Below are 12,181 nucleotides of genomic sequence, written 5' to 3'. Positions count from 1 at the left end.
CGTAAAATTTTTAAAATTTCATCATAAAGTTAATTTATAAAAGTTTCGAAAAATTATTCATCAGAAGATAAAATTGAAATTGTAAATGATTGTTTAATAATGGGGTATAATTCAGTTTAAAAAAAAATTTGCTACCACAATATAATTCAGAAACTTGTTTAAATTTTTAAGGAGATAAAAAAATTAAATTATGGACAAAAATTTATTTTGAATAATTCGAAAACATTTGAAAAAATTAAAATAATTTTTTATTTCGAAAAATTAATTTAAAAAGATTATTTGAAAATATTTCCAAACATTTTAAAGATTTCAGAAATTGTCAAAGAAGAATCTGAAATATTTGAAGGCAATTTTTTTTTATTTTGCAGAACCCCCATCCTAACATTACTTCCTTTCTCCACGAATGAGTCACGCCTATCCTGAAAGAAAAAATGACTTAATGGTATGATAATACAAAAAAATTAAGGAAATATCGAACTAATGTTTTAAGACTTGAAGTTTTAGAAGGCCTGCCAAGATTAAAAAAAGAATTTTATTAATATTAGTGTAAACATTTTTTATGATTTTTTATTTTCCAAAGTGAAGTTCAAGAGAACATTAAAAAATGTATTTAAACATACCAAACGATTTCATAAAATTTCGAAAAATAGTTAAAAGATTTTAAAGTCAAATATTTCAATTTGATAAGATTAAAAAATATAAATAAATTTAGAAAATCGAGTAAATTCAAGGACTATTTAATAGAATTCTAAATTCAAAAATAATTAAAAAATTAGAAAGATTTTTAGATCTGTAAATTTTTTAAGATTTTAAAAATAAAATTTCTGACCTTTAAAAGAATATTGAAAGGTTTGAAGAGAATAAACAAACTTTCTTAAAATTCCTGTCAAAAATTAGAAGATTATAAGGCGATTTTTTTACATCTTGAATTATTTTTGAACATTTAAAAAAATTCGAGTCAGTTAAGAATATTTTCGGAAATTTAAGACGTTTTAAATAGATTAGAAATATTTAAATTGAGAAAAATTTGAATGTAATTCAATCTATTAACTTTGTAGGCGTATTGATAACCTGGAAAAGTTACCAATTAAGCTGGAAAATAGTTACCAATTTTGTTATAAAATTTTTCATTACATTTCGATATTCTCAGTCAAAGTCGTAATCTAAATATGATTTAAATATTGAAAAGAATTGATTCAGAAAAAGATATCAAAAGGTTCTATTCCATCTAATGTAATATACGACGATATACAATCATGGAATGCCGAAGCAAAGATTCGAACATCCGAAGTCAATTAGATATTTCAGGTTAGGTGGGAGATATCCAAGATGTCTGCACACCGAAGGCCAAACAAATGCATGTGAGGAAACTTCATTTTTCTAATGACTTAAAAAAAATGATTTTCCACCATAAGTGTTTCCAGATATTATTTTTAATTTTATAAAAGCTATTCAATTAAACAGTAAAATCGATCATTTTTGTGTAAGAGTTTGATATTTAATTAAATCGCTTTTGAGAAATAATCAATAATATCCAAATAAAATAATTGTAACAATAATTTTTTTCCAAGTAATTAAAAATGTTTAGTTTCATCCCCTGGGGTTGGTATTATGCTTAGCCCTCAGCGTGCAGACATCTTGCTAGCTGACGTCATAACTTAAAATACCTAGTACCATGGACATAGGAAACAAGGGAATAGGCATGCCATTGCGGGAGTGATGCAATGAGGGGGGAGGTCCACCACCTTTTGATGTCCCGCGACAAACATGGCAGCGCCTACATGTTTATATTTTCAGGCATAGTTTGTCGGCAAAAATGCTCGTGCGCATAATCAAATGGCACATCGTAAGATGGCGGCGCTCCCCATTCATGGAATTCTCCCCCCTCCCGTGTATTCAACCCCGCTCGCCAAAACTAGGATGGCATGCCTAGTCCTGTGTTTCCTATGTCCATGACCTAGTACAAAAATATAACCTATAAAGTTATACTTAGGGGCTGTTCACATATAACGTAACGCGCCAGGGGGGAAGCGATTTGTTACGAAGTCTTACATGGGGGGAGTCATCAACTGCGTTACGGAACGTCGATTTTATGATTTTATGCGATAATTGATTCAAATTTTAGCGCGGCTTCTATTAGGTTTATGTTGGCAATAAGTTGTGTTGATATTGGCAGCGCTGCTTATGTGGTGCATTGTGTGAGAGAAACAAACGACTGCGGTTAATAAATAAATAAATATTTTATAAACTAATCATTCTGAGTTTGAAATTATTAACGTAGAAAAAAATCAGACAGTAATATTTGAATATTCTATAAGTGATATTAGGATCACGACCACCAACCGAAAGGAATTAAAGCTTTTCTATGAAAAGTAAAGGTTGGTTGCAATTACTATAGGGATCTGAAGATTCGGGTGCACCACTGTCGCGAACTCGTGAAAACCGGTAGCATTTTTAAGTTGCATTTTAAGTTGGGTTTAGAAAGCTCCGAAACAATTTTAACATTGTTTTACTAGCCTACTACAATAGGTGAATACAAAAAATTAAGATTTACGGAAACTACGCGTTGCAAATAGAATTTTGATCACCTTCAGTGAAAAAACGCATTTCTATTGTTAAAACTGTTTTGTGATATATATATATATATATATATAACTATATAACAGACTAAAATAATTATTTCTTTGACAAAAACAGTTTTAACGTAAAACGTTTTTTTTTTCACTGTTTTAAACTATGAAAAATATTTTTAAACTGTTTTTATGCACAAATTAAAATTCATTTTACAAATCCTACCTAGTTTCGCGAGTTCACATTTTGGCCGCATTGGCCCTTCCTAGGAGATACTTTTAGTTATTTTTAATTCGGCAATTATAATCATGATTCATGCGAAAAAAATTGAATATAGGCTAAATGAAATAAGTATTCAAGATGTGAAATTTAAGTTTCGATTATTTAGGTCTATTTTTTGTAATAACAAATATTAAAAATGATTATTGGTGACTAATGATCCTCTTTTATGTTATTGGCTCTGGTAGGAATCGAGCTAACGTAAAATGATTGATGGTCAGATGTTCTTACCATTAAGCAACGGAGGATCGAGAATCTTTTTTTTCCGAAGTCGTGAATTATGCTTTTCGAAACAACATTCTATGTAGATGTAAATTTGCATTCCTTTCGGAATTGATTATATGTTAAAGGAGCGTCGACCAGTGTGATTAAATGTCTTATGATGTTAAATTTAAATTTCAATAATTAGGTCTATTTTTCGTAATAATAAATATTACAAATGCTTATCGGCGAAAAATTAGGTATTCTCCATCCTCTGTTACTTAGTGGTAAGAGCATCTGACCAGCAATCAGTTTACATGAGTTCGGAACTTGTAATATTTATTATTAAAAAACTTGAACTCTTTACGAACATGCAATACTCTAAATCGTACTTGTACCCTGGCGGACCGAAGGAACAGAAAGGAGCCTCTACAAAGTACCCTTAAAGACCTTACTGGTACCCCTTCGATTCCTTCTTAAAGCTCAAACAAACAGAAAGATCAATTTTTAAATTGTTGAAATTTGGATTCTACGCCAAAATTTGCATTATAGAAACTCACGGAGTAATCGCAATACCTGTAATTTACATGGTCCGAAGGCGGCTTCAAGTGTATCTTCGTTTAGTAGCAGTTAATAAGCGTTCCGTCGGCAACTATAGGAATTTTGTCTGGAGGCTAGCGTTACGCTGACGAGATTTCAGGACTAAAGGTAAGGGATTTGTTTAAATTCTCATTTTTCATATTATTCTGATCGGAGAAGGTATTAAATTTGTGTAAAAATTAATCGTAAATAATTACATATATTTATTTACATTTATTTTCAAATTTTGAATTTTATTTTTAAACTACGCGCGCAACATACTACTTGAGCTAGTATGGATGCGCTTGAAGTCACCTTCAACAGAATGAAAATTACTTTTTTTTTTAATTTTTAACGCTGCAAAAAAAGTATTAAGATTACTGCTTGAGTTTCTGAAGACAATTTTAACGTAGAATCCAAATTTCAACAATTTAAAAGTTGAACTTGCTGTTTTTTTGAGTTTCTTAAGAAGGAACTGAAGGAGGACGCAGTGGGGTCTTTAAGGGTACTTTGTAGAGGCTCCTTTCGGTTCCTTCGGGCCGCCAGGGCGTCAGAGCCGTGTGGGCTGGGTAGGTTTCAGCCCACGCATGAATTTTGATGGTTAGGTGCAGCCCACCCATAAAATAAATACATCCCACAATAAAATAAATCTAATATCTAACTTATATTACGAGTTTTGAACATATTTTTGGTGAGCCCACACATGAAAAAATCGTTTCGACGCCCCTGAAGCTAGAATATGACCTTATCAGAAAACTTAAACCAAAGCTTCCAATATATCGCTGAGTAAATACGCTTGTGGGGATCGACACAATGTCTTGTATCCTTCAATTTCAAAAATAAGTTGAATGTGACTTTTTATAAACTTAATAGGTAGCTCTTCTTTGCAAAATTTCCGCATTGTGTTTATCAGCCAATGAAAGTATATGTATAGCATTTTCAACTTTAAAAGATCTAGTCAATTCGTCAACACATATTATCTTCAGATTTGGCACGTAATATTTATATGATGCCTTGAAAAGACTATCGATATGCAGATTTAAATCATTCACACTATTTGTGTAAATGTAGCGTAACAATTTATGGAAAGCGCCCGCTTCCATATCCTCGATGCATAAATTTTTCTCTGTTTTTTCTTTGATTTCACTGCTAAACATAGCTAGAAAAACTAAAGATTTAGCAGCAAGAATCTCTCGATGAACATAAAATTCCGTGCTTTCGACAATTATTGTAAGATCAAAGATTACTTTGTTGTCGAAAAGCAGAGAGCAATTGGTTATTTCTGCTGGAAGAAGTAACGCAGGTTTTTGTTGGAGAAGGGGAATATCTTTTCGAGAAATTTTGCTACAAAGTATAAGACAGCCTTTGCTTTCATTTAAGTAAGATTTGTTTTCTGTCAAAAAACTGCTGTCACATGGCATTTTAATTTTAGTGCTTTCTTGAACTGTACACGGATGCCGAACTCCAGCGTGTGTTTATTTATCAAGTTTATTAAAGTAGTACAGTGATATTTCATACTGTGCACCTTTCGGAACTGGCGTAATAAAAAGTATTTCAAAAAAATATCCTGCAGCACCTTCGTAAATTATTCGAGGGCTACATTTTACACCTGAATCGTCTGAAAGAGCAAACATTTTTAAATGATACGCGTTTTCCTTTGAATGCAATAATTCCCGGTGACAAGCGTTGAATTCCAAGAAATTAAGAATTTGTATCCCTATGAATACGCGAATTTTCCTCCGTTTAAAAATCCCCCAACGGGAACAGAAAAAGTGCACATCTTATTCCTCTCAATCGACTTAGTGAAGTTTAACGAAAGCATTTATTTGACCTATTTTTAATTATTAAATCTTTTTATAACTTATAAATTCGAAAAATATTCAAATTTATATGTTAATAATTTATTTAACGTCTTAAAAAATGTAACAAAGAAACCTATGCAAATGTGTGAATTTTAATAATTTTAACTCTAGAGAGGCATAGTTGAATTGGTGACAATTAAAATTTCAGAATTTTCATTCCGCATAAAGGAATTAAAACAACTTATTACACATATTTTGTGAACTTATTAGAAGGAACCCGGTAAGATACCTGGCATTAAAAAGTATTAGAAAATTTGAATCCCTAAGAATGCCGTTTCTGTCCTAAATTTTTAAATTCTCATTAGCCGGCGAAAATTATAAGATTTCAATCCCTTTTAAAGCCGATCGGGGCTGGCAGACGTAACCCCGAATACACGTTACCACTGAATGAATGAAATTTTTCAATACTTTTTAATGCAAGCCTTTTTACCAGGAATGAAATAAAATCAAAATATGACCACTTCAGAGGAATGAAAAATATCTCTGTGAGGTGCGTTACCGGTACAATTAGAAGGAATTAAATATATTGAAAACACGTTCTCTTTGGGAGAATAGAAAGCTGTGTGACGGTCGCTATGGAAATAGAAGTGAATAAATGTAGGAGGTATCTTACTCTTATTGTGGCATTTCAGACAGACGGAAAAACCGCGCATTCAAAATAATAAAATAAGCTTCACTTTTGCACTGAAATCTGAAAATATTAATTTTTCTTTATTCTACGCTTATTACCGGGTTGCAAGTTGCTTCGCCGCCATGATATTTGGAAAAATGTTGTTTCTTACATTAGGATCTATCAACCCTTCATAACTAGTAAATCTGAAAAGAGAAAATAACAATGAAAACTTGTGTAATAATTGTTCAAATAGTTGAAGAAATTTGTGATAAATATTTAAAAACATGCTAATTAATTACAAGTTTTTGAAAAAATTATACTAGAAGTTTTTTTAAACAAAATATTAAAAATCTAATATAAAATTTTATTTTACATAGGGAAGTTTATATCGTATTCTCGCATTCTTTCTTCTTAGAAGATACATTTAAAAAGTAAAAAATGGCTTAAACAATCTAACAATATAGTCAACTCCCGATATAAGAACAGTCAGTTTACGACAATCCTATAACTGACAGCCTCCGCAGTTTCGTGCTGAGGGGGGTGAGGGCAAAGAAAGGCGGTGCTCAGTGAAGTGTGGCAAGCAGAATGAGGGCTGCACCCTCATAGTGCTTTAGATGCACCAGGTTGCGTCATGCCTCGAATTTCAGGACCAGCACCACTGGAAGCCATGCCCGAAACCATTCTTACATCGGGTGTTGAGAGTATTTACGAAATGAATTCTTAATACCCTCAGGATTATTTAATAAAATATGAATTCAACAAGACCAAGAATTATAAATATAACCTATATTAGAATACGAATTTAACCACAAGAAAATTTATTCGACGCCAAAAACCAACATAACGACAGAACGACACCCAGATAATCATCAAATGGTTGACAGTTTGGCGGGAACTTTTAAATCTTATTATTTATCAATCATTTTACATTTCAATATTAAATTTAAATGGTAAGCTTTTCCAAATAAACATTCAATGCGGTGAATTCTTTGTGAGTATTTTGATCTTCGCCTTGACGAAAATAGATAATTCAAAGTTCATTTTTTTAGAGGTTTTCTCGTAGATTATAAAGCACAACTCTTTTTTATACCACTCATGAGTGTTTGCTTACTTTTTTCTGATCCATAGAAAATAAAAAAATTAATATTTTACGTTTTTATATCTCATTCAAATACACCAGAGCCGCGTTTTAGTAATATCCGGACTATTAATTCCTAGAAATGCTGGCAGACAAGAGAAGGTTGCGACTCACACCTCTACAGGGGCCGCAGTGCGCGAGTATTCAATCAAGTATATTACCCAATATTATGCCATCCAAGTGGAAATGGCTCAGACAGCTCTGACCCTAAAACAGGGTGGCCACCTGACTCTTCCCTGACATTTAGACGAATTTTCCTGACAGAAAATCATTACAAAAACGAATAAGGTTTCAATAATGTGCTAAGCAAAATAGTGAAATAAGCCAGAAAAATGTGCTTTACATGGCAGTATGGATAAATTAAGGTCAGACAACTCAGCGGCGCCACTAACGAAAAACAAAATGTCATATAATGACATTATAATGAATATAGGTTAGATTTTTTACTATTTTCTGCTTTACAATGCGCTATGAATCGCTGTTGAAAAATCAACTTTTATTTAAAAATAGTTGCCCCCTGTAATGAAAAAAGTATTAAAAAATGACTAGGCTATTTTATTTTTCTATTTATCTGCTTTCCAATGTGATATTAAACACTTTTTAAAAATAAATTCTTATTTTTAAGAGCAACCCTCTGTTCTGCAAAAAGGTACTTAAAAAAAAAGAAACTATCTAGGTGAAAAATACTTTTAAAATATTAACACAGTATTTTCAAAGCATAAATGAGGAGCAAAATTATTCTTCACCCCTAATCGCTACAAAAACAACCCCCGTATTTGTATCCGAATGCAAACCTGTAGACTGATGCCAAAAATTGTGTGAAAACACGTATTGGAAAAAGTAGTTATCTACATAGATGGAACTTACTTATAAAATAGTAAAATGTTACTTTCAAGCATAATTATTTCTCACCCCTAATCTTTACAAAAATAACTCTCATAATGTATAAGCTAAAATTACAAGATCTTTTACAAAATTATTTTCCAGTCTATGTATGTATATTCGAAAAATATAATTTGCCTTTTTCGATGCATCTTTTAATGCCTTTAAACAACTTCCAGCACAACAAATTTACACGAGAAAAATCCATTTTCATATAACGAACAATCTAAATTTTCAGAATGATTGAGCATTTTTTGAGAGAAGACTTTTTCTAAAATAATTTTTTAAAATAGTGATTAAAACTATTTTTAAAGATAACTTGAAATAATTTTAAAACCCTAAAAAGCAGTCAGATGACTAGGGATGCTGGGCATCTACATTTACGTTCTGTACATAATTGTCACATAATATCAAGTCGCCAATTTATTATCTCCTTCAAATACAGGGTCGTGGTCTTTCTGCTAATAAATATTCAAGATTCGAACTTGTTAAAATTCGATTTTATTTAGTTCGGTTTCTTGATTTTTCCAGCGGGTTAACATGGTAAGGAATTATGTTCCAACTGCCCCAGGAAACCACCCCTATAGTGAAATATGAATTTGATGAGAAGGTCTTTGAGAATCTTTTCGACTCTGCTACTGTCAAAACTTCTCAAATTTCGAACATATCCAGGTATATCAGTCACCTGTGTTTTCAGCAGACCCAATGCTCTGAGGAATGAAATTCTAGCATCTGCAAAAAAATACCCTTGTCGCCAAATTGTCTGAATTTGATTGGTAGTAGAATATGTACATTTTTGGACACCTACATTAGTGAAACCCATATAAATTCGACCTTATCCAGGTAGATCGGTCACATTTTTTTAACGACTCAATGTTGTAATGAATCAAGGTTTAGTATCCCCATAAAACTACCCCTATCGCGAAATTCGCCTGAATTTAGTCTTTAGTGGTACACTATGTGCATTTCTGACCAACTGCATTAGCGAAACCCATGCAAGTTCAACGTTATCCAGGTAGATCGTTCATTTGATTTTTTTATCGACTCAATGCTGTAAATGATCAAGTTTTATTAACCCCAAAAAACTGCCCTTATCGTAAAGTTAATCTTAATTTTAATGGTATTATATGACAATTGTGTACAGAACGGGATGCATTTTTTTCGAATGTGATTTGGGCAAATGGTTTTCATAGATAAAAGATCAAAGATAAAACACACATAAAAGCCAAAATTTATTTTAAAACATACATGTAGGATCCCCAGCATCCCTGTTCACAAAAGTGGTTTTTAGGATTTTAAAATGATTTCAACTTCTCTTTAAAAATAGTTTTAATAACTATATGGAACAATTAACACACCTAGACTGAAAACTAACTTTGATGAGAAATAATTATGATTAAAACTACCATGTAACTATTTTATAAATAAGTTCCATCTATGTAGATATCGACTTTGTTCAAAACGTGTTTTTATTACAGGGTATTTCTTTTTTATAGAAGGGTTAAATTTACAAAAGCGATTTATATGGCATTGGAAAATAAAGAAAGAACACAAAAAAAGGAGCAAAAAAATCCCAGCATTTAATGTATACAATTTTTTGCATCAGTCCTTATCAGTCATAATTTTGCTCCTTCGTTATGCTTTAAAAATACCGTGTTAATATTTTATAAGTGTGTTCCATTTAGATAGTTTCCTTTTTTTTCAAACGTTGTTGCAGCACAGGGGGTTGCTTTTTTAAAATAAAGGTTAATTTTACAAAAGTGTTTATACCACATTGGAAAGCAAAAAATAGAAAAAAAATCTAGCCTAGTCATTTTTTTAATACTTTTTTTCAATACGGGGGTCATTTTTTTAAATAAGGTTTAATTTTACAAAAGCGATACATAGCCCATTCTAAAGCCGCTGAGTTTTCTCACTTGATGAATTAACTAAAGGATATGTATTTAAGCTGTAAATAAATAAATAACTATAAATATAAAACTAAGAATCGAATTATATTTTTAAAGAATGTACATTGAAAAAATATTTATATTGATATTAGAAAGTGTTTCCAAAATAATACAAAAACATAAATTTCTATTTTCCCTGACATTTCCCTGACTTCCCTGACATGTGGCCACCCTGTAAAAGAAAGAAAATTTTGTTTGAGAATTCTTGTAGTTCAACGTTCAACCAAGTATTTGAATTTTCAACGAAAAGTGTAATAGTTGATGTCTATCAACAGTTAAATTTTCAACCCTAAAAACTAAATTTCTAAAAAAAATTTTATTTACAACAAAATTGTTGAATTTTAAAGTAAAAAATGTTTTTTCCAAAAATTTGAATTTTCAACAAAAAGGATAAGTTTTCAAGCAAAAATTGAATACTTACATTTTCAGTTAATCAAATTATTTCAAAATCAATTAAATGAATTTTCAAAAAAATAGTTGTATGCTTAGTGAAACTTTTTGAAACGAATTTTTAACTCAAATTATGAAGCTTAGACAAGAAATATATTTTGGACAAAGGAGTTGATGACTTAGCGTATTAATTGAATTTAAAAAAAAAAACTTTACTTTTAAAAAAATATTTATTTACTTTAAATCAAAAACAGTTGAATTCAATAAAAAAGAAGACTTCGAAGAATAGAGGAGTCAACTAAGGTTTAAACATGGGAACCCGGTGGCGTTTCACCGACTTTAATGAAACCTTTTGCATTGTATTGCTAACGTTGTGTAATGAAATGTTCAAAAAAATTTACCACTAATTGCTATTAATTTCTTTAAACAAAGAATTCCGAAAAATAGATTTTAAAGTTGAAGGACTGAAACAAATGAGGTTCGAAAGCCTTAAAAATAGTGTGTCTATGTACATTTGGGTAGCTGATTATAAATTCGAGGGTAAATAAATTCAAAATGGCGCCCATACTTTCCAAAATATTTATTAATAAAGAAAAAAATCAAGAAATTGTTAATATTTGATCTTGATATTCTTTAAAGCATTGGTAGGCAACATAAAATGAGTTTAACTCGAAATCAAGGATAAAACCTCCCTTAAATCAAGCTAACCACCCCCAAAAAAAGGATTTTGGCGTTAATTTTGAAAATGGTGCATCGGAAAAAAATTGTTTTTTACATTAAAATATTTCTTACAATTTACCATGAGAATGCCGGTATGAATTTTTTCTCTGTTGTCATACTTACGGAACAATTAACCCCAAAGTAGGGGGTGAGTTTCAATTCGCGGTTTTCATGCTCTTTCTATAGCTCATCTCGAAACCAGATGGTTTTTTAGGTTTTTTAGAAGTTATTCCATTTCGAGATATGACATACGGAAGAAGAGTGCTATGCGCGCGGTGCAACTCACCCTCTACTCTGAGTGTTGATTACTCAGAAAGTATGACCCGCAAAGGAAAAATCCATACCAGAATTCTTATTGGAAAGTGCAAAAAGTATTTGTATGTATGAAATAATATTTTTTTAATGCACCTTTTCCAAAAAAAAAACGACAAAAACCATTTTTCGGGGGCATTTTGCTCGATTTAAAGGAGGTTTCCCACCAATGCCTTAAAGAATACGAATAGCAAATATTAATAATTTATTATTTTACTTTATTAATAAATTTTTTTTAAATTTTGGCCGCCATTTTGAATTTTTTTACCTTCAATTTTATTCAGTTATTCAACTTCAAAATCCATTTTTCGCAGTTGTTTGTTTAAATAAATATATAACAATTAGCAAAGAGATCTTTTTTTTTACTTTTCTTCACAAACCTTTAGAAATACAATACAAAAGGTTTCATTCAAAGCGGTGGAACGCTGCCTTTTCTCCAAGTTATTCGTTTTAATGTCTAACGTGACTTCTCTAGAAGATGAATTTTCAACAAAAACAGTTGAATCCTCAACCAAAACAGATTATTTTTCAAATCAGTAGATTTTAATCAGTTACAATTTTTACGAATTACAATCAGGGACTGAATTGAGACTCCGGATTCTATAACCACGCATAAAATTTGCCTGGCCGCTTCAGGCCGCTCGAGTTGGCCCCTGATGGCTTAAAAATCAGTTTTCGAAAATTC

The sequence above is a fragment of the Belonocnema kinseyi genome, chromosome 6, assembly GCF_010883055.1.
Source record: "Belonocnema kinseyi isolate 2016_QV_RU_SX_M_011 chromosome 6, B_treatae_v1, whole genome shotgun sequence".
In the NCBI taxonomy this organism is placed as follows: domain Eukaryota; kingdom Metazoa; phylum Arthropoda; class Insecta; order Hymenoptera; family Cynipidae; genus Belonocnema; species Belonocnema kinseyi.
The sequence above is the reverse complement of the archived record's forward strand: the minus strand, read 5'-3'. Positions refer to the sequence as shown.